The sequence below is a fragment of the Schistocerca piceifrons genome, chromosome 5, assembly GCF_021461385.2.
Source record: "Schistocerca piceifrons isolate TAMUIC-IGC-003096 chromosome 5, iqSchPice1.1, whole genome shotgun sequence".
In the NCBI taxonomy this organism is placed as follows: Eukaryota; Metazoa; Arthropoda; class Insecta; order Orthoptera; family Acrididae; genus Schistocerca; species Schistocerca piceifrons.
Genome location: NC_060142.1, coordinates 359,171,231 through 359,196,004, shown reverse-complemented (window position 1 = coordinate 359,196,004; position 24,774 = coordinate 359,171,231). Strand labels below are relative to the sequence as shown.

Here is a 24,774-nt window from a genome sequence, read left to right as displayed (position 1 = left end):
GTCTTGTGTGATCTGAGCAAAGCTTTTGACTGCATTCCCTTTGGCACCCTGGTTGCAAAACTAGAATTTTATGGTGTATGTAACCCAGCATTAGCAGTAATAGAGTCATATCTTCATAATAGAAGACAGTTTGTCTCAGTTAAAAATAATTACTCCCCTGTAGCAGCAGTTAGTACTGGTGTACCACAGGGCTCGGTTCTGGGACCCTTCTTCTTCATCATAGCCATCAATGACCTACCTCATCACATAAATAGTACTACCATATGCTATGCAGATGACACAACCCTCCTCACCTCACATCAGAACATCTCAGCTTTGGACAATAACACACAGGAATCACTCAAATCAGCCATTCACTGGTTCACATCCAATAAATTACTGTGTAACTCAGAGAAAACACAACAGCTTCTCTTAGGGTTACCCAAAACCATAGAAAACAAAACTGTAAAACTATTAGGAATGCATATTGATTCCAAACTTAATTGGGAAGAACACGTAAATCAGGTTTGCAAAAAGCTTTCAAGAGTCTCCTATCTCCTTTGGAAACTTAGGGACATGATTAGCATGAACTTTCTGAGAACAATGTACTGTGGACTCTTCCAGTCACATATTACATATGGCCTTCTCATATGGGGGCACAGCTCTCACAGTAACAAAATTTTGTTGATGCAGAAAAGAATGCTGCGCATAATGTGTAAAGTCGGTCCCACGGAGCACTGTCGTCCTCTCTTTATAAGGCTAAGACTGTTGACCATTGTAAACTTGTATATTTATATCTGTGTGTTACACATTAAAAACAATGGTATGGAAGGTGTTGTCAGGGAAGAAATTCATAACTACAACACTAGAAGGAAGGCAGATTATGATATACCAAGACACAGACTAACAAAAAGTAGTAACTCACACAAAGTGAATACCTTAAAAATATCCAACAAACTACCGCAATCTGCTCGGGACATGCCCACAAAAACTCTTAAACAAAATTTGTACAATTGGTTATCTGACAATCCATTTTATTCTATGCAAGAATATTATGATCTGAGTAGCACAGAGATAAACCTGTAATTGCATAATTAACTTAATTAACTACTATATATACTGTTACAAAATATTTCATATCTAATACCTTTGTATTTCAACTGTGTTAGGTAACTACTTTACTTGCCAGTGTTATGATGTGTTACGTAACTACTGTGTTTGCTACTACAATGTAACTCAATTTTGGTACCTTTGTATGTATCTGAAACAAGAATATGTATTAAGCATTGTAGTCACCTGCTTAAGGTTTAGGTTATTTGTAAGTTACTCATATGCTAATTATATCTATGCCTTATATATAGTGTCTGGAATATTAATATTATTTTATGTACTGACGAAGCCTATTTCATCTTGCATGATCAATGGCTAATAAAGAATCTTGAATCATATCACTAGCTTTACACACGACTGGGCCTATGTGATTGTTCCATTTCATACAACTACATAGTGTGATATCAACATATTTTTAGAAGTTGGCCGATTCCCGCAGAGACTCAATGACACTATGGTCATAGGATATTATGTTTTTCCATTGTATGAAAACGTTTCTGAACATTCAAACCAAGCTTCCAGTCTTTGCACCACTTTGAAAGCCTATCAAGATCTGACTGAATATTTATGCACCTTCTTTCAGATATTGCTTCATTATAGATATCTGCATCATTTGCAAAAATCTTAGGTTACTAGTAATATTGTCTGCAAAGTCTTTAATATACAACATGAGCAGCAAGGCTACCGGCAAACTTCCCTGCAGTATAAAGTTACATCTACATCTTGATTTAAATCATTTACAAAACTGAGTGAAAGAGATGCACTATGACAGATGGCAGTCCACGTTGTATGTTCTAGTTCTGAAATTTTGCTTTGGACTGAAACATTGTTTCTTAAGTACAGAACGCATCCTACTTTATAACAGTTGATTATGTAGGGATGAAGTCTTACACAAGGAAGACTAGCACAAAGTGCTTCATCTGGCCAACCTTCGGACTAAAGACCACAACAGCAATGGCAATATTAAAGGATGACTACTGAAATGCGTATTACCAATTTATTTTATATTCATCAGACAAACACGTTTCGCATAGTTACATTGCATTTGCCGGTTACGAAGTTATGATCCTCGTAACTAATTGTAGAATAGCTAACAACTCTTAAGAGCTTGACTAGCGAACGTACTAATCAGGCTCTCAGATCTGTGGGTATGGCTTGTGGTATTTTAGCCTGCCGGCGATCTTTAATGTTGCCCGGACCGTTCTACTGGGAGATGTAATTTTATGCCCATGGATTAAAGCTTCTTGGATACTTTGAAAACGCATTAATTTCTGTAAACACTACAGCTCTGGAATCAACAGAACATTTAGTGTTCTACATGAATATTCAAATTCAATTCAGTTACACTAGGGCTATACATCCGTCCTCTCCTTGGGAGACGTTGCATCTTTCAAAGAAACCGCCACGTAAGAATCAATATCTTTGAAATAACAAGCTGTTGAAGGAAGAGACGCCATTAGAAATGTGTAACTTTTTTTACACTTCTTGCAACTCTTCTAAATATTCAGAACGAAGTTTTCGCTGCGCTGATCCAAAGATCTTTCAATTCCTGTAGGCAAAATATATCTTCTTTAAGTACAGTAGAGCATTGGTTGGCTACAGCAATCAGCTTTCTCCGGTATGTTGGTTACCCTGTGGTGTTGAAGACCGTGCCCGTTTGTCGCAGCTTCGCAACTATTTTGTTTCGATCTTCTTTTGTGAAATATATACTTCCACAAAAGACAATTGAGCATCATATCAACGTATTTATAAAAACACAAGTAAGTACATATGTGAAAAAGAGAACCCAACATGTATGTCCCGCAATTTCAGTAAGATGGGCTATTGAACAGCTCCACATCTTTAAAGTTAATTACGTTTCCTGCGATACACGTAGGAAGTACATTCCTCTTATAATTCACCACAATGCTGAGAAGGCCCATAAATAAATTGCATTAGGACATGGAAGAGCTATTGATTCTCTACCTGCTTGATATCCAGTTTTAAAACAAAGAACGTAATGTGAACGGTATAATATGCCATGATTTTTAACGGTCAAATTCCGAAATGCAAAATAAAAAACTTGAAAGGGGATATAAAAACGTTAAATTTCAATGAACTAAGGCTAATATGATGATGTAGATAGTAAACCCAAACGTAATTTAAAACGCAGTTTGCAGGGTGATGAAATTATTTTGCATAATTCTCACTTCCACTACAGTTTGTATTTCCTCCTACAGAACAAATGACGAACATGTTTATTTGTTGGACTTGCGAATGTGTTTTGTTGCACTGGATACCGAAATGCGGCCTTTTGAAGTTTCTGAGGAACGGACATCGTTGCTGAAAAGTATTGACTGATAATAAGACTCATTATGTTTTACGTAGTGGAACGCACTGAGCGTTGCAATACTGAAAACTTGCTACCCATGGTGAACATCACTCCAAAACACTACAGCCTTTCCCTTGCATAATACGATGATTTGTTTCTGCGCACTGTTTACGGCTGAGAAAATACTTTTGACTACTGGTTTAGTTGCAACCATGGTTTAATTGATACGCCATGGTCAGCACAAAACAGCATGTCTATTATTAAATATTGATTCCGTCTTCATATTTCCACCGATAAAACCCATGATTAAACATTATAGTCTATTTGTCGCACTGATAGTTCATACTATCAATCATCGAAACTTTTAGTAACCATAAATAAATGTTTGCATTTCAATAGCTTAAAAGACTAATCCATCGTTCCTAGTCATTAACTTATAGTCCCGTCTTGAGAAAGATATGATGCGGGAAAAGTCAGGTATGCAGCCACTACAAAACAATATAATTGAACACACTGGAAACACTAGGCAGAGACCCGGGTTCGAATTCCGGCCTTGGTGCAAATTTTCATTCGTCACTGCAGTCAGCAAATGTATACATCATAATGTCATAGATGTTTGAGACTTGAAAAGTCCTCTGGAACCATATACTTTCATTTGATTAGTTAAAAGATTGGAAAAATATGACCATACACTACTTAGACATGAGCGCCTTTGCAATTACTACTATTACCTGTAATGTGATTAAATACTTTGTTAAAAGTTAGCTGTCTAGACTCCAAATATGGAGCGAAAATATGCAAGTATGCTTTTTGTGTGGAGATTTCATCAGATCGAGCAAATTATATTTTTGTCAGTAGTCAACATTGGTTCAATTCTAATGTGCTGCTCATTTGGGCATCAATACATTTTACAACTGAACTTTTATGTACTCACAGATGTGTAAATTATTAATTTGTAGTTATATAATTTGTATTGTATAGAATTGACAGTTGAGCTGTTGGCTGCAAAGCAGTTTTAAGCCTTTTGTATGACTAGTGTTACATTTCAGAAACAGTATCGCTGTCCAACAGCTAACATGACTTTCTGAAAAGTTTAAGATCTTTTGTGTTTCATTTCTTTAAGTAAGAGAAGGGAGCATATCAGTTAACAAACCATATAGGTTCTCACTGACCATTGTTTTATTCAATTAGACATGCATGTAATCACAGTCATAAAATATGAATAGTACCGTCTTGTTTTTCATTTAGTTCAGCAAATTAATATCCCTCATAACTTCATTAGCTGAATCTACTCAAAGAATGAGCTGTAGTCACACATGAAAAAGAAGTTAAAGTGCATGGCAGTGTATGTGGTGGTGTTCTGAATTTAGAAGACTTTGTAGTAGTCTACCATGCCCAACAATCATACTAGCTGCTGTTTAAAACAGTCATGCTATAGTGGGGTGCATGTAAGGAGGTGGCAGTGTGATGCATTCTGCCCAGAGAGAGACTGAAAATACTTTGTGGCGGTGCCAGTGTGCTCTCTGTGGGCGGTGCCAGTCTGATCGCTATGTCTTTCTCATGCCTCACACTCCAGCTGTTGCCTACCCTGATAACCTTCAATTCAGGGATGAGTGCTACACCCTGCCATTGTTTCTGCTAGCAGAATTTATCTGCTTGGAAAACTATCACTGTCACTTTTTAATGCAGTATCACTTTGTAACCCAGTGGCTCAATAACCTCTCAATGCATGAACTAAAATGAACAACAAGTGTAAATGTTCTACATGCATCTGCATGTGCTACAAGCAGATGCAGCAGAGTGGCACTACTGGCTGGAGCATCAGGTGCTATTATGTTCGTTACCACTGCGCATTGCCCTCCCGCCTGTCTTGTGTACAAACTACTATAGCTGATATGTATTAAATCTGGTTTTACAGCAACCAGTAGGGTATTTAAATATGATATCATTGGGTTAAGTGGACTGAAAGTAGACCTGATCATGGAGGTGCCAGAATTACTGTAATTTTATTTGTTGAAAATTCTTCAACATGGGTCTGAAAACAAGATTTCACAATGAACAATATTAAATTCACACACAGAAGCTTATCGAAATTATTTGTTAGAACATACACAGGCCTAATGCTTCTTTGATAGTTAAGAATGAGCTTACAACATAGACTGATTCCCTGCCCTGTGTCAGATGAATGGCTGATGCAGTTGCTGTTAAACAGGTTCATATTGTATGTTGGAAAGTTTCATAACTGACTGGTTGGGCTGTTAGGCCAGTGTCAGAATTTTTAGCTGATTAAATAAAAGTTTATGTGAATTTCATGAATTTATCACAGCAAGTACTTTCTGTAAGGCTTGCTTTTGAATTACAAGTATTCTTCATGATGTTGTAGGGCTGACACGTTCAGCTGTATTTATATGGTTTTGTTTTATAGGCAATCAATTTTGCAGTTAAATTGTACCATGTTCAGGCTCCTGAATTCAGTAAACGTATTTTGTCATAACTGTACAAAACTCACTATCAGTAGTTACTTTTAAAACTGATTGTAAATTAATTCCATTAAACTAAAACAATTCCGCTTTTAGAGTGTACAAGTGACTAGCAAAAGTGTTAAAACTTTAGCAAAACGAAAGAGCTATGTAAAGTGTGTTACCAATGACAGTGCAGTGTACTCTAGGTGCTCGGTTATGAAGATATCCTTCATTTGTGGAGTGCTATGTATACAGGTTTACTCTCACTTGTTACTTGTTCACTTACTGGGTTATTGAGGCAAAGTGGGTGGAACATGGTAAATAGCTGTATGCAATCTATTACATTACAAATATTGACTTTACCACACACTGATAATTTAACTGTGTGTGTGTGTGTGTGTGTGTGTGTGTGTGTGTGAACTACAAAAGAAGCAAGGGTGGCAGGTAGTTGTCTCCTTTCAGGTTTCAGTTTCAACATGAAAAAGATTAATATGCACTGTACTATAATACCATTTCAGTTCTAGATTATATTTCCAAATTTAATATATTAACTCCTCACAGTACATAATACTTGGATTCTTGAGGTTAACACCTTCTCTCTTCGTTTTTATCCTCATTTATATTCATATGTCTTAATGGAAAACTAGATTCAAATTGATGTAATAATGTATTCAAAGAGGAATGGTCATGTACAATATCTGCATACTTCGTGGATATCTCTCCACTGTATAGTAATTTTAACATATTATACCACAGTTCACGATATTTTTACGCACTTTTGATAGCAATTTTAGCATTTTATACTGCAGTTCATGATATTTTTAAGCACTTTTCAGTATAACTGTTAATATTACATAAACAATCTGTAGTCATGGAAAATTTGAATAAAGAGTTGGGCATTTCAGCTTTTGCTTTCCTGCCTTCAATTTCAGTTCCTGTCTCATTCACTAGGCACTGGATACCAACTTTGGTGCCACTAACAGCCTTTATATACGACCACAATTTCTTTGTGTTTTGTGAAATATCATTTGACGGTATTCAGTTATGGTAGTCATCGAAGGCATTACATGTTGCTCTCTTGACACTCAAACGTGTTTCAGTCACCTTCTCTTTATGTATAGTCCTACACTTGTTTTACACTTATTATGCACTAATCTCTGTTTCTTTAGAAGTTTCTTTACAGTTCCTCTACACCATGGAGGATCTCTCCCATTATGAAATGTTCCGCTGGGCATATATCTGTCCAGTGCATGGTCAATAATCTTAAGACATAGTTCCTCTGCATACTCCTGCCCTGTGCTGAAAGTGTAAAATTCCTCTATGAGCTATGACACTACTGTGTTTTTTTTTTGTCTAGTTTGTTGAACATATATATATCTTTCTGCTTGTTTTAGCTGTCCTTTGTACTTTGGTAATTATTGGTGCCACAATCACGTCATGGTCACTGATCCCAGTTTCGATGTGGATGTCCTAAGAGAGGTACAATATATTTCTATCATGAGTAGGGTTCCTAACTATCTGTTCAAGGTAGGTTTCAGAGTTTCACAGGATGTATTATAACACCCACCACGATCAACTATCTGGTCTAGTTAGGTAGTTTTCAAACAAGGTATTTAGTAATGTTACACAGGATGTCTTCTCGTGCTCACCACTAACAAAACTGTAAATTTCCCCAATTAACTGTTGAATGATTAAAGTGTCCAATAGTGATAATAGTATGTTGGGGGAACTTATGTTCAAGTGAACTGAGGTTTTCTCTAAAGTTTTTGGTTCATCAGGAGATGAGTCTGGTGGGTGATGGAAGAATCCAATTATTGTTTTAGGCCTATCCTCATGAGCACTTCAAACCCTGGCACTTCGTTGCGAATGCTTCAGTAGTTTCCTATTAGGATGTTAATAGTGTCAGCTGTGGTAGGCATTTATTTTGGTCTTACACGGATGCTTCTGGATTTACTACAGCTATCATTATCTGGATTGGATGGAGAGTCGCCTAATCTAAAAAAGCCTTGTGTCCACCCCACACACAGTCAGCTACCTGAGTGGCAACTGATGAGTAGTCCACACCTGACCTATTCAAGAGGACTGTACAGTTCTCTACCTTATGCCGCAAACACAGCACAGGCAAATCTTAAATATGTGAAGGACTATCAAAGTACTGTAGACAGAATGGACATTCCTGGTGTACAAGTATTTTCTGTTTGAAGCAAAGTGTCATTTTCAGGTGGTGCACACAGATTTTGGTGGTTACTATAGAGACTCCAAACTGTGTACCCTACAAGCTATTTTCTGGAACTGTTAAACAACAACACAAACTACCAAAGTTATAATAAAACCATTCACTGAAAAACCTGTTAATAGGTATTTATCAGTGAACAGAGGGAGACAGCGCTGAGGTATTTTTTGGCATGATTTAAGTAATCTGAATTGTTGTGTATATATATATACACCCAGAAAGTCTTCTCTTGTTTTTTTTTCCATCTTTTTTTAAATTTTTTTATTTTATTTTAAATTTTTTTTTTTCAGTCTGTCCAACATATGGCATGCTACATTTTCAGGGAATGTGAGATGTATACCCATTTTTTCTGAGATCCAATCAGTTTTCATACAACACAGTAAGTCTTTCAATTTTACTGGAGGGACCGATATGGGACCTACATTTCAGATAATTTTTTCGGAGTTTTCTTCTGACCTTCCCAGAAATGGTACCAGTATACAGAACGTATGCAATTCTAGCTACGTCTTCACTGGTATCGATTAACTGTTCTTTTTCAAAGCTTCCTTTGGGTGTCTGAGTTCTAAAAGGAATTTCTCCATGATGGTTAATGATGGCTTGTAGCATAAACATGGATGGACTTCTTGCATACTAAATTTTATAATTTAAAATAGATCCATCCAAGTAAAAAATTCATGAAGGAAAGAACAAGTGGGTTAGCTAGCTGTTCTCAGTGGTTTGGTTGAGCAGCGAATAGGTTCCTGGGACATTGTGTACTTTTCCGCTGTTTAGATCAAATAGGCTGCTCTACTGAATGATATCTTTGTAGCCAGCTCCTATCATAAATCATAAAATATTTTCAATTGGGAAAAATAGAACCAATATACAGGGTGTATTAAAACACATACAATGAATTTTATTTTTTGATGAACAGGAGACCCAAAAAATTTGTGTGTGTGTGTGTGTGTGTGTGTGTGTGTGTGTGTGTTGTGTGTGTGTGTTCAATATACCCCCTTTTTTGTTCTCACACCAAAGCGATCATGTCTTGAGTTACAGCTTCCACAGCTGCTGTTATGCGATGTTGCAGTTCATTCATTGTTTTTGGTAACGAAGGCACATCAACAGTCTTTTATAAACCTCCACAAAAAATAATCACATACAGTGAGATCGGGTGACCATGGAGCCCAGTAATGTAAGGATGAATCATTTGGTCCAGTGTGACTGATCCATTGTTCAGTAATCCTTTGTTTTAAAAATTCCCACACTTGCAGATGCCAATGTGGCGGTGCCCCATGCTGGTGATAAATGAAGTCATTCAAATCAGTCTCCAACTCATATCGGCCTGTGTACTTCCTGTAACAATGTTCTCGACAAAGAGAAAAAAATGGGCCATGCACCTTTTCCCATGATACTTCAGGAAACACACAATATTTTGGAGAGTCCCCTCTTGTGTTGTACAACTTCATGTGGTTGTTCTGTACCCCATATTCTCACACTATGATAGTTCACCTTTCCATTTAAATGGAATGTTGTCTCTTCACTAAATACTGAGCATGGAAGAAAACTGTCATCCTCCATCTTGCTGAGAATGGAATTACATAACTTCACACACTGTTGTTTGTCACCTCCACAAAGATCTTGCAGCTGAATTTTGTATGGTTTCGTCAATGCAACACACACCAGATGGACATCGAGGGCATGTTGAGCTGCATGATGAACAGCTTTCTGTGGACTCCTTGTAAAAATATGGTGCATGCGTTCGGCATCTGTGTCAGACACTTGGGGACAGCCCGGCGATTTGCTTTTACACAAACAACCTGTTTGCAATTGTCTAATGCTTTGTGCTGTAGGAGGATCCACATCATAACTAATACAAACATCACGCAGAACAGTTATTACTAACCTGCACTGTGCAAAATGTAGAACGCAAAACGCTTTCTGTTGTCTCGACAACATTTTTAATAGAACTGAAGTTGACACACACTGCTGCTACCTAACAGGAACCATGTAAAACTCGAGATTTTGCTCTTTCCAACTGTACGATGTTCACGCACGTATCTCAAATAGTGTAATAGTTATGATTTTTTAAAATTGGATGATTCTTTTTGATACACCCCACATGTCTGTTCAGACTGTGTAGCAGCATGAACATAAAAATGAAAGACGTGCACAGTATTGAAAGCGTTTACTTTCTATATTCGGAACAATAAATCATTTTGGTAAGTTTCATAACTGACACAGCTTAATTCAAATATCTTTGAATTAACTGTATCAACTGGATGTTAGAGAATTTGCTGTTGCCTCCAATTTTTGGAGAATGGTTGACATTCAGCTGCTGATAAGAAAAGATACAAGCAGCAGTGTGAGATTTTAAAAATATATTATTATATAAATGTGGACAGTAAATAACACAGAGACGAAAATAGAAGCTTTTGAAGTGTGATGTTACAGGAGAATGCTGAAGATAAAATGGTTAGATTGTGTAATAATGGAAAAGGTATTTCATGAAATAAAGCAGATCTTTATGGCTCAAGTTGACAAAATGTTTCTGAAGAATAGTTCATTTCATTATGGAGGTAAGCCGGGGGGAGAGGGAAAGACAAAAGGATGTGGGCTTTACATCCTTTCGGTCTTTCCCTCTCCTTCCCTGTTTCCTGATGAAGCAACCGTTGGTTGCGAAAGCTTGAATTTTGTGTGTATGTTTGTGTTTGTTTGTGTGTCTATCGACCTGCCAGCACTTTTGTTTGGTAAGTCACATCATCTTTGTTTTTAGATAAACTTTATAATTAATTACATTTAATGACTATTGTGACTGGATGGACAACATAATAAATAAAGGGAAAAGTAATGCTGGCCTGGAGTATTTAATAAACTAAATTGTACAATGTGTAAAACCAAAAGTGTGGCTTTACAGAAAGTTGGGATTGATCAGGCAGACCCCACTAATTCACAGCCAGTCTTGACTCTCTGTCACCTATTCAAGTAATTGGAAAAAAGTTATACTGAACAAAATATTGGAAATGTAGACTATATCATCATTAAACAGGATTTTGCTCCAGAAAATTATGCTGTGTGTGAGAGAATGGTTACAAGTGAGGACAAATTACAGGTCATTATTGCTTACTACACTTCATCCAATGTCTACTGCAAAATAGGTGATTTGTAGTCACCTGACAAACTTGTAAATTCAATGCAGAATTCAGAAGAAGGGTCTTCATGAAGACAGTGTGCTAACTCCATGGCTGTACAGTATCTACACTGATGACAATCCAGTTAAAATGAACTCAAGAGCTTCAGTTTATGTCAAAGGCACAACATTCCTGCTCAAGGAAGTATGTTTGAGGATGTGAAGAAGAAATGTTGGCTACAGCCCTCGAAGACCTGGCAGACCACCATGATAACAATCACCTAAAACCTAATCCAACCAAAACAGAGCTGTGCGTTTCACCTGAGTAATGGACAAGCTAGAAGGAAGTTGGATGTAATGTGGAGAGGAAAACAAGTGGAACATTGTGACATTCCTAAGTATTTCAAGAGTAACACAGTGCCACACATCACTTTCAAAGTCAGTATGAGAACATTAAACTCAAAGTCTGCAGCTGAAATAATATTAACAGAAGCTTACCAACAGTACACTGGCGGAACAACCAAATGTTGTATGTACATCTGCTCCAACTCAATGCTTTTCCCTGACAGAATACAATATGTGAGAACTCCGCATATGTCATATAGGTTGACACTGCTCTCGTGAAGTAGACTGCATCTTAACAGATTGCCTATGAACAATACTAGGTTACTAACTCTACCATCTTGTACACACAGTATCCCCTAATGTTAAACAGTCAGTGGCAAAGCTAAATAAGAGAAAGTAGATTGATCAGCCCAGACATTCCACATTTGAAAGTGAGCACAACTTCCAACTGCATCATTTCCTTTCACTCGTTAAACAGAACTCTGGTAAAACAAGACACCTGGAAGATGTATTCAGAGCCTAAGGGAAGAGCCTGCTGCTGTTTCCAACAACCTTACCAGACGTGAAAGACCTTGAATAGCCTGTAAACTGAAATATGTCATTTCTGTGACATGTTGGGAAACATTACTCAAGATGCAATCTTTGAATGTGGAAAGCTTAAATATGTAGTACATCTATTGGTCTGTTTGAAGATACCTGTATTTTAGGAATCAAGACTTACAAATTCTGCACCTCAAAATCAATACATCATGTAGAAGCCACCTGTAAACATATTGTAAATACTCTGTAAATAACTTTTTGTACTGTCCGGGGTACAAAAATAAACACAAAAAACTGAAAGTTTACAATCAGTGTACAGTACCAGCTTTGACTTATAGCAGCAATATATCGACTTTAAATGTGGAAACCATTCAGAAACTGACAGATCCTCAGTGGAAATGGAGAGCTGCGTAATGGAAATTATTTGGGGATAGGGGAAAACAAACAAATAGATCAGAGAACAGATGAGAATGTAAGATATGATGAGGACTGTAATGCAAATGAATTGGAGATGGGTGGAATATGTAGCCAGTTAAACAGTTGGTATGTTGGTGAAGAAATTTATTGGGTGAATTCCAAGTAACAAGGGGATCCTAGGCAACAGCTTAATGGAACCAAGTTTATTCCTAGAGAAAATATTGGGGACCAGTGCGGATATGTGTAGCAGGAGAACATAATGTATGGAAAAGCATAGAGGAAGCTTGACAATCATGATCTAATAGATACTCAAGTCTTATGAATTAGTGACAATGGGGATTATTTTTAACAATAATTTACTCGTAACTAAACCATTATTGAATCACTTTGATTTCTACCCGCTTCAGGAGGTAATTGCCTCCATGTTCAACACAATGAGTGAGTGGCAGTATTTTAGGTTATTCATAAACAATGAAGTTTCAGGCACCTCTTTAAGGAGTTAAGCACTTTAACTTCCAACCAATTTTTGGTCCATACATTCTATAATGAACTTCTTATAACTATTCCATCACAGTTCAAATGAAAGTATCCATAACTGTTGTGCTAGCTTGTTGCTCAGAAAGGTGATGTAATGTGTACTTTTTTCTTTTTAAGTTGGTCTGGGAGCTTAGTTAACTTTAAAACCAAGTTCCACAAATCAGTTAGTGCTGTTATTAAAGTAAAGTCACTTTTACTACTCTATACCAACATTGGAAAATAGTCAACATGTTTCCATGGATGTAAAAATGGGTTATGTTCAGCAACTAGGACACTGAATCATTTCTCACCACATTGCACTTTCGTACTTAAAGCAATTGGCTATGGAACATATAACTTAGATTGATGACACCTTTGTCCACTCAGAAATGTCTTTTGCTAATACCACACACAAAATATACTTTTGTAAAATGTACCATCCAATCTCACCACTATCAGTACATTTCACTGAACATTTATCAAAAATATAAATAAAATTAGCTTTGATTCATGAAACTGTGGCTATTGGGTCCGTTACATAATTTAAAATTTAGGAATGTCATTATTTACAACAGATGGAAAATAATTACCATTTCTATAGTCAGTTGAAATACTGAAATGTTTTAAGATGGGCACATCTTGTGTATGCAGACAATGTCATACATGGGGCAACCACAGCTATGACTAGTCATTACAGTTTTGTATAGTTTATGAAACAAGTAAATTGTACAGATGCAATAATTTCAAGTGATCAAAGACTGATAAGATACAGGAAAAAAGTGCACACAAAGATAGAAAGAAACAATATCTTCATACAGGAAATCGTAAATGTAGATTTTGATTATTTATGAATAGAGCTGTTGTACACCAGCTTAAATTTAGAAATTTATGCTTACACCAACAGAGAAGAATCGGGTCAAAATTTGACAAAGTTGGGATCAGGTGCAAATGTAACTAAAGGGGGGGGAAAAAAAAAAGAAAATCGAATGGAACAAACTAACTATTAAAAGGCAACTGAGGTTTGTTCAGTAAACATAAACTGGAGCATTGCAAAATATGTAAAACTGAATGCAAAAATTCAGGCCTGTGTCTGTGAGGTTCTGAGCAGGTATAATGAAAACAATAAGAATATGATTGAAACAAAATAGAGACTTACGTTTAGTAGACATCGCATTCGATACATTAAAACAGCAGGTGGTACAGTAACTAATAATGGATACAAAAGCATTTGGTGATTTCATTAAATGTTTATGTAGTGCAAGATAAAAATCAAAAACCCAGATAATTAATAATTAAAACAATGACATTTCAGAGGAAATGGCATACGAGATGTGTAAAGCCATTACAGGAAAGGCACCGGTGGATGGTAGTGCTTCCATTAGAAATGATTAAGGATCAAGAAAAGAACAAACTAGCTTTAGAAGTGGATATAGGCCAACAGACTGTTTGCTAGTTCCAGTTAAATAGGACAGCTTGTGTGTTATACAATACAAACACTTCAGTGCTATTCATCTTCAAGTGTTTCTAGTCTACAACATCCTGTTCTAAATGTAAATAATGCTATAGTTGTATATGAAATTTCTAATTTTAGGGCTATTTTAAAACAAGGAGAATCATTCCTTGTCTCTCAAGTTTGTCTTAAAAAATAGTCGAGTGAACACATTTCCTTGGTGATAAACACACAGCTAGTTGTCAAAATATCGCTGTACTATAAGATTCACGTTAATATTTGGGTAATGAATGAAAATTGTAATATGAACAGTTAAAGGTTTTTAAGTGCAAATTTAAAAGATGTTTTTGGTGAAGGTGACTGAAAGTTTCAGGTCATTTGATTGATGGTTGTTATATTTTCTTCTCTTTTAAAAAGGAAGACATCATAAGTTCTGCATGCTGTTTGAACTGACCACATAAAGCGGTATTTTTCGTTAAAAGTACTTAAAAATTTTACCAAAATAGTTTGCAATTCTGTGGAAGTAAAAGGGGGGGGGGGGGGGGGGGGGGGGGACAGAGTCTGCAGAACAGCATTTATTGCTGTCCAGTATTATTTATCACAAAGTGTCGGAAAGTGATTGAATTTGATTGACTATATAACTAATTCAGATCAATGCAACAAATGTTTGTATGCAATGTTTTTGATATTTTACTTCACTGAAAACTTTTTAACTGGGAATTTTGGAATTACTGATTCATTTCTGTGTTAAAATTATTGAAGAAACCTACAACACATTTAAGAAAACATGTAAACACATTTGTCAAAAAGTTCAATTTTTTTTGGTCAGCATATGTGGATCAACAACCCAAGAAATGTTCATGAAAGAAATCAATGGAAGTGAAGTATTATGCTGATTCACTGATGAGACTACTGACAACTCTTGGAATACAGTATATCAAAGCAAATACTGATGTTAGCTTTACAATAAAAGAATAATTCATAGACTTCGTTAGGTAAATTAATTTTATGCAGAAAGAGTGGTAGAAACTTACTGGTTTAGGCTTTGAATGGGTTCAGGCTGTTTGGTAAAAGACACAAAAGGTGCATATATTTGTTGTGCTCCCAGCTAATAAAGATAGTATTTTGTGCTCTCACCAGTATGCCAAAAATGACGAATACTATCTAAACAACAAAGTAGGTAATCATTTTGAGGGGACAATCCCAGTGCTGAAAGGAATGAGTTCTAAACATCCAGGTCTGAAACAAAATTATCTTAAAAATACACGACTATGTAATTGTTTTATAAAAATTGTGTACATCAAGGAACCTCAAAGTATTCTTTCCACTGACAAGAAAAACTGGAAAGAGTTACCCATAGCAACATAACCACTAATGTTCATCAGGTATGTGTATCATACCCCAATATTGTTGACATCTTGAGCAATTTGTAACTTGATTTTTTTTTTTTTTTTTCCCCCCCCCCCCCATGTGCTCAGCGGAATCAGAAGGCAGATTTTCTGAAATTTCCAAAAAGTTTTTTTGTGGGTTGTATTCCAATGCAAAAAACGCCTGCCAAGACAAATTCAGGTTTCTAGCACATTTATGGCTGCTCCTCCTGCATACTACAGAGTAGCTTTTCATCATGATGAAATTGAAAATGTCAAAAGCCTATGTAGTAATAAAGAAGTCAAACATGAAGGGGTAATAATAATGAAGTAGTACTGACAAATATCAAGGATCGATTTGACCAAGCTCTGCATGATCTGATGGGGGATGGGGGGAGGAGAAGATAGATATTGACAATATACTAGCAGAATTAATAAAAAATGTTTGAGAAAATGTGAAGAATTCCTAGTTCAGCATTATTGTACACTATTGTGAGAAAGAAAAAATTCATGAAAACTTCTATAAGAATAAACCAACTGGCTTTCTGAACAACTGAAAAGTGATGGAATATATGTGAAAAGGGAAATGCAATGCCCAGTCTCGATAAAGGGAGGGTTAGTGAAAGAAATGGAAAAAAATAACAATATCAGGTCAGATGAACAGAGGGTAATTTCACTAACAGCAGAAATTGAGTAATGCTAGTAGAATTCATCAGAGACAGGAAAGTAGAGTAAGGGATTAAGTTACTATGAAAAGTTCAAAAAGGTAGTGTGAGTAATCCACTAAATTACAGGCCCATATTGTTAACGTCGATATGTAGCAGGATTTTGGAACATATCTTGTGTTCGAACATTTTGAATTACCTCGAAGATAACTGACTATTGACACACAGTCAACATGGCTTTAGAAAACATTGTTCCTGTGAAACACAACTAGCTCTTTACTGACATGAAGTGTGGAGTGCTACTGACAAGGGATTTCAGATCGATTCCATATTTCTGGATTTCCGGAAGGCTTTTGACACTGTACCACACAAGCGGCTCGTATTGAAATTGCGTGCTTATGGAATATCATCTCAGTTATGTGACTGGATTTGTGATTTCCTGTCAGAGAGGTCACAGTTCGTAGTAATTGACTGAAAGTCATCGAGCAAAACAGAAGTGATTTCTGGCATTCCCCAAGGTAGTGTTATAGGTCCTTTGCTGTTCCTTACCTAAAAAACGATTTGGGAGACAATCTGAGCAGCCGTCTTCGGTTGTTTGCAGATGATGCTGTCATTTATCGACTAATAAAGTCATCAAAACAAAGTGCAAAACGATTTAGAATAAATATCTGAATGGTGCGAAAAGTGGCAGTTGACCCTGAATAACGAAAAGTGTGAGGTCATCCACATGAGTGCTAAAAGGAACTCATTAAACTTCGGTTACATGATAAATCAGTCTAATCTAAAAGCTGTAAATTCAACTAAATACCTAGGTATTACAATTACAAACAACTTCAATTGGAAGGAACACACAGAAAATGTTGTGGGGAAGGCTAACCAAAGACTGCATTTTATTGGCAGGACACTTAGAAAATGTAACAGACTTACTAAGGAGACTGCCTACACTACGCTTATCCATCCTCTTTTAGAATACTATTGCGCGGTGTGGGATCCTTACCAGATAGGACTGACGGAGTATATCGAAAAAGTTCAAAGAAAGGCAGCACGTTTTGTATTATTGCGAAATATGGGAAAGATTGTTACAGAAATGATACAGGATTTGGGCTGGAAATCGTTAAAAGAAAAGCGTTTTTCATTGCGACGGAATCTTCTCACGAAATTCCAATCACCAACTTTCTCCTCCAAATGTGAAAATATTTTGTTGACACCGACCTACATAGGGAGGAACGATCACCACGATAAAATAAGGGAAATAAGAGCTCGTACGGAAAGATATAGGTGTTCATTCTTTCTGCGTGCTATACGAGACTGGAATAATAGAGAATTGTGAAGGTGGTTCGATGAACCCTCTGCCAGGCACTTAAATGTGATTTGCAGAGTATCCATGTAGATGTAGATAGATAAGATTATTCTAATCAGAATCAACAATTTATCATCATCAGTAGTTGAGGTATTTAATGTCATAATCAGAAGATGAAGAGACAGAGAAAATATGTGGGTATATTGGTGAATAATTCTGTACGGAAAGAGAAATGATAATGTAATATTCAAGGAGCATTGGAACACGGTAGTAGAGGAAGGAAAGAAGAAAGAGATATGGGACAGTATGGACTTTGTAGTATCTACCACAAAATATCTAGTAGCAACTATCCAGAGCAGCCTTTAGTGGAACGACCATATAAAACAAACAGTAGAAAAAGCAGATGCCAGACTGAGAGTTATTGGAAGAATTGTAAGGAAATGTAGCTAATCCATGAAGGAAGTGGCTTAAAACGTACTTGTTCAAGTGATCCTTGAGTATTGTTCGTCAATATAGGATCTTTCCCAGGAATGATAGCAGGGACAGGAAGATCCAACAGAGGGTGGTGTATTTTGTCATGGGATCATTTAGTCAGCGCAAGAGTGTTACCAACCAATCAACCAACCAAGCGCCATTGGTAGATGTTACAAGACCGACATTGGGCATCACGAAGAGGTTTACTACTGAAACTTAGAGAGAGAATCTTCCAGGAAGAATCAGACAGCATATTACTTACTCCCACATACATCTAATGTAATGACTGCACTGAGAAAATCTGACAGCAGAGCCAATAAAGAGGCTGACTCACAATCTTTCCCCCCATGTGCCATTCACGGGTGAAAAAGGACAGGGGGATCAGTTAGTTGTGCAAGAAGTACCCTCCACCACACACTGTTAGGTGGCTTGTGGAGTGTGATGTAGTTGTAGAAAGAATGAAATACAGGATGCGCAGGGAAACTAAGATGAAATAGCTGCAGGAAAATGCAAAGAAATCAAGAAAGAAATGGTTGTTCGAAGGACTGATTCGACAAATGAGAGCATAGAGACAATGAAACAACCTTCAGCAAAATTCAAAGAAAAGGTGTCAATATGATCAATATCAAGAGTGCAAGAGGAATTCCATTGTTAAACGCAGAGGAGAGAGTAGACGGGTGAAAGGGTGTACTGAAAGCCCATGAGAGGAAGGAACTACCTACTGACGTGATAGAAGAGAAAATGGGGGTCGATATGGATGGCATAGGGGTTCCAGTGCAGAGCTTTACAGAGCTGTGGAAGACATGCAATCAAATAAGACAGAAGGCATAGATAATACTGCTTTGAAATTTTGGAAGCCATTGGGGTATGTGGCGACAAAATGGGTATTCAAGTTGGTTTGTAGAATCTATGAGCTTGGAGGTGTATTGTCAAACTCCAGAAATTATCATCCACCCCATACTAAAGATCAAGGGCAGATAAGTGGAGCAACTATTGCACAATCAGCTTAACAGCTCATTCACCCAAGTTGCGAACGAGAATAATGTACACAAGAATTGAAAATAAAGTTGAGGATAAGCTAGGTGATGATCAGTTTTAGTAAAGGTAAAGGCACCAGAATGGCAGCCCTGAAACTTAAGAAAAAGCAAGACACGGTAGGATTTGTTGACCTCGAAAAAGTGTTTGACAGTATGAAATGGTGCAAGATGTTCAAACTTCTCATAAAATAGATTTTAGCTATACGGAAACAGAGACAATATACAATGTACAAGAACAAAGAGGAATCAATAAGAAGGAAGATCAAGAATGAGGTGCCCAAATTAAAAGGGTTGTACAGCAGGGGTGCAATATTTCTCCCCAACTGTTAAATCTGTGCATCGAAGAAATGTGTTGGAAATAAGAAAAAGGTTGTGGATAGGGATTAAAATTCAGGGTGAAATGATATCAGCGACAAGATTCACTGATGACACTGCTGGAAGCAAGCAAGGAAGAATTGCAGGATGTACTGAATATAATGAACAATTTGCTGAGCACAGAATATGGATTGAGAATAAATCAAAGAAAGACAAAAGTAATGAAGAGTAGCAGAAATGAAGTCAGCGAGAAAGTTACCATCAAAATTGGGGACCATGGAGAAGATGAAGTAACTCTTCTATCTTGGAAGCAAAATAACATAACGTGAAGCAAGGATGGCATAAAAATCAGGTTGGGATGACAGGTGGTGATATGGAAGAGACATGCCATTTGCTAGAAGAGGAACGCAGTAGGGGAAGTTGGAAAATCTCATACCTGCTTTGAACAAGTTGGTGAATCAGTGGGCTGCTAGTAGAAATGTAGAGAAAATACGAGGTGCATTCAAGTTCTAAGGCCTCCGATTTTTTTTCTAATTAACTACTCACCCGAAATCAATGAAACTGGTGTTACTTCTCGACGTAATCACCCTGCAGACGTACACATTTTTCACAACGCTGACGCCATGATTCCATGGCAGCGGCAAAGGCTTCTTTAGGAGTCTGTTTTGACCACTGGAAAATCGCTGAGGCAATAGCAGCACGGCTGGTGAGTGTGCGGCCACGGAGAGTGTCTTTCATTGTTGGAAAAAGCCAAAAGTCACTAGGAGCCAGGTCAGGTGAGTAGGGAGCATTAGGAATCACTTCAAAGTTGTTATCACGAAGAAACTGTTGCGTAACGTTAGCTCGATGTGTGGGTGCGTTGTCTTGGTGAAACAGCACACGTGCAGGCCTTCCCGGACATTTTTGTTGCAGTGCTGGAAGGAATTTGTTCTTCAAAACATTTTCGTAGGATGCACCTGTTACCGTAGTGCCCTTTGGAACGCAATGGGTAAGGATTACGCCCTCGCTGTCCCAGAACATGGACACCGTCATTTTTTCAGCACTGGCGGTTACCCGAAATTTTTTTGGTGGCGGTGAATTTGTGTGCTTCCATTGAGCTGACTGGCGCTTTGTTTCTGGATTGAAAAATGGCATCCACGTCTCATCCATTGTCACAACCGACGGAAAGAAAGTCCCATTCATGCTGTCGTTGTGCGTCAACATTGCTTGGCAACATGCCACACGGGCAGCCATGTGGTCGTCCGTCAGCATTCGTGGCACCCACCTAGATGACACATTTCGCATTTTCAGATCGTCATGCAGGATTGTATGCACAGAACCCACAGAAATGCCAACTCTGGAGGCGATCTGTTCAACAGTCATTCGGCGATCCCCCAGAACAATTCTCTCCACTTTCTCGATCATGTCGTCAGACCGGCTTGTGCGAGCCCAAGGTTGTTTCGGTTTGTTGTCACACGATGTTCTGCCTTCATTAAACTGTTGCACCCACGAACACACTTTCGACACATCCATAACTCCATCACCACATGTCACCATTTTAAGTATTTAAAACAGTTCTCATTCTGGCCGCTGGCGGTAAAATTCCATCTGCCGTATGGTGCTGCCATCTCTGGGACGTATTGACAATGAACGCGGCCTCATTTTAAAACAATGCGCATGTTTCTATCTCTTTCCAGTCCGGAGAAAAAAAATCGGAGGCCTTAGAACTTGAATGCACCTCGTAGTACAGGACAAAGGTGGAATGGAATGGGAATGGCAAATGGCAAGAGGGAGATGGAGGACAGGCATAAGAGAAGAGATTTGTTGCAGGGAGAGGTTCCACAAGAGCAATTCAGAAAAGCTGGTCCTGAGATATTTCATACTCCATCAGTGGAACAAACAACCACAGGACCTAAAGACAGCTGCACGTTACTTTCTCCATCTCAAAATAATGACTTTTCTCCTGCATTTCTCCTACAGAACCTTTCCTTCCCTGTTTCCCTCTTATTCCTCTCACCTTTCTCCTCTGTTTCTTCTGCAGCACACTACCTTTTCTCTGTGCATGCATCTTTTTTTTCACACTGGAATGACCTTGTCTAATACCCTCCCCTGCTCCACCTCATGCCTATTGTAATCAATGATCCAATTCTTTTCAGAAGAGTGTTAAGTTTAAAGGTTACATTTATGCATATTATGAAAAAAAAAATTCAGACACAGTATATTTCATGGATCAATGATAAAGATGACAGTTATCAGGTGAACACATTGAAGATACCACACAGAATCAGATTTCTTGGTTTACAATGAAACATCTAAGCAATGGAGACTATCAGACAGATCAGAGTTCTGATAACCACACATCTCCAAAAGCTGATGCTTTTCAAAACAATTGCTTAAAGTATATCTGGCTTTACTGTGATAAGAAAGGAGCACAAAAACAATAAAATGAAAGATCAGAAAAGTCTATAAATGGCTCACTTTAGTGGAGGTAGTTACTGACAGTGTGGAGATGGTACCACTTTATGCAGTTAGAAAAACATATTTACATATACAGTTGTTGGTCAAAATTGTGTTTACCAGTCACAGTACAGGACTGAGAACACTGCTTCAACTTGTTTTGCACTTATTCAGACACCACTAATATATAAATAGCACAATCCTCATACCATTTGAACAACAAGACCTTAGACAACTGTATGATTTTTGCCAGAAAGTCTTCATCCACTTTGAAGTCAAAATATTTTACATTAAAACATGACTACCCCAGCTGAAGGGATTACACAGTAAGCCAGGAAACTGTAATAATCAGCAAGTGAACAACAAGTCAGGTAGTATTTGCTAAAATATTTTCTGAACCCAAACTGGAAGTGACCAAGAAGTTGCCATGATTCAAAAGACCAGACAAGACACTGGTTAACTAATCATTTCATGGTCTTTCCTACTCAGCTCCGAATGGCAACACAGCAATAATCACTTGGCAGCCCTCTGCTGATTTCAGAAAGGAAATGAGGAATGTAGTCCAAGAGATGAGGAAGGCTGTACCTCACAAGAGATTGAACATGGCAAGGAGGATTGTGTTGAATTCTCTGCAAGGTGCAGCAATGTGGTGTATCTGATTTGGTGGTGGCCGGTATTATGTCATATCTACAGCAGTGCTGCTGATTCCAGTTCCCACAGAGAGAAGGAACAGTTATGTTGTTTATTGTTGCTCTAGCAAGTGTCAACTGCCCCTCTCAGCAATAGATCTGTGGTGGTGTAATGCCAAATCTTGCATATTGGTTGTGGTTTCTTCTGTGAAAGTGTGTGGTGGTCTGTAGACTTCCACTGTGCATTACACCTATAATGGGACAACTTCCCCTTTTCTTATTATCTGATTTGAGAGGTGAAGGATGAAATGATTGATCAAATTCAGAAATCCATGTCACAATCTGTACTTATTCTGTTTATCATCTCGCTACTTGAAGGGATGCACTTGAAACCTTGCAAAGTAGCACAGCTGATGCTGATTGCTTTGTGGTGAACTTCATTTAAGCAAGGACAGGCAGTAGTATTTTTTGGTGTCCAGAAGACTCTGGACTGTGATAAATCCATTCATGGGCTGTTCAAACACAGTGATGTGGCTCTACAGCATCTAATTAACCTTTCTGTGGACACATTTTGGCAGCTTTATTTCCTTGATCTGCTTCATGTATCCAGAATGGAGATTAGTTATGTGAATGCAAATATTAGTTATGTGAATGCAAATCAACTAACTCAATTAGGCAAGCTTTCTCCCCATCTGCTCCATGCTCTATGTATGATATTTGTGCCACCTTGCTATGAAGTGGAACATGTCAGCAGGTTTACAAATAGGACAAATTTTTTTGTGAAAGCAAGACTACATGCTCATGCTATATGTAGCTGCATATCTTTATGTCTTAAACTACAATAATAACTTGATAAATTAAAACCAACCACATACATACTATCTACTTGAAAATCTATCTTTGGAGTAGGAGTTGTTAAGCAAAAATGATTCACTGTTAAGAGCTGAAGAGCACATCAGGATTTTGATGACTAATTCCTCTGTAATGCTGAAATGTGTCTCAGCCACACATTAAGCTTACACATTTATCAGGCTGTCAGACTCTTGGGGTTGGTGGTTAATAGGGCCCCACACCACATTATTTGCCTTAAAATCCACACAAAGGAGGAGTGGAAGGAAGAGCTATTTGATGAAGCATTGCAGCAACTGCTTGCATGATTGTAATGATGGAGAGAGGTGAGGAGTAGTATTTGCCTGTAATGAATATTGACACACCACCTGTAACCCTCTCCTCACTGAGAAAACCATTTCTGTCAAGGTGTAACTGCCTTTCAAATGAGGTTCTTGAATACAGACACACAAGGGTCACAGCTACTCTTCCCAAATACTAAACCCATTTATTTTCTACTGTACTAGATTAACCATCTTATTGGTGTGATTTGGTTGTGTTGTGCTTCTCGTCTTTCCACCTGCCTGACATGACACTGAAGATGTGTGGAGTGTTGACTGAGGGGCCAAACAGTTTCTTTGGATAGACTTCAGTGTCCATGTACCCTTTTATTTGGTCCTCATCTGATCTCACTGACACAGCCAGAGAAACATTATGAGGTGGATTTAAATCAGTCTTTTTGTTTTTATACAACTTTATAACAGATTACTCCTTCAAAGCAGATGTTGATGGCTTCATTGTGGCAGAAGCAATGCTTAGTAAGAATGTAATCTTTGGTTGTGGTGTACACCTTTTCTGTAGATTTTGCTGATTGTGTAGAGGATATTTTTTTCATTTCTGTGCACCCGTTATTGCATTTCCAGAGGCAGGTGTTCATGCCCATTTACTAGTGTCTGTGTTGAAGAATATTTTTTGACAATATGTTTTAGGGATCTGATGGAAATGATAACAGAAACAATAGTTTTTGTGTGATAAGTTTTTCTCTCTTCTGGATGTAGAGGGGCATGTGTGAGTTACTAAAAACCACAGACACAAGCCATATCCTTTCTCAAAATATGAGACACACACGTTTTACATGCAAATGTGACATAAATAACATGGTTACTGCAGTTAATCACAGTCTTATTATGTGATAGAACCCTAAATGTGTGTAGTTTCTTTACTGCAGTTTTCTCTTGTATCTATTATCATGTA

General features: G+C 37.6%; 1 protein-coding gene across 1 annotated transcript in view; it reads left to right on the top strand.

Moving 5' to 3' along the window:
- Positions 1–2,721: 2,721 nt before the first annotated feature.
- LOC124798205 (Krueppel homolog 1-like) overlaps positions 2,722–24,774 on the top strand; it is a 66,333-nt gene continuing 44,280 nt past the window's right edge. Inside the window, exon 1 of the mRNA XM_047261507.1 lies at positions 2,722–2,849. The gene's annotated coding sequence lies outside the window, so the exon portion shown is untranslated. The remainder of the gene's footprint in view (positions 2,850–24,774) is intronic.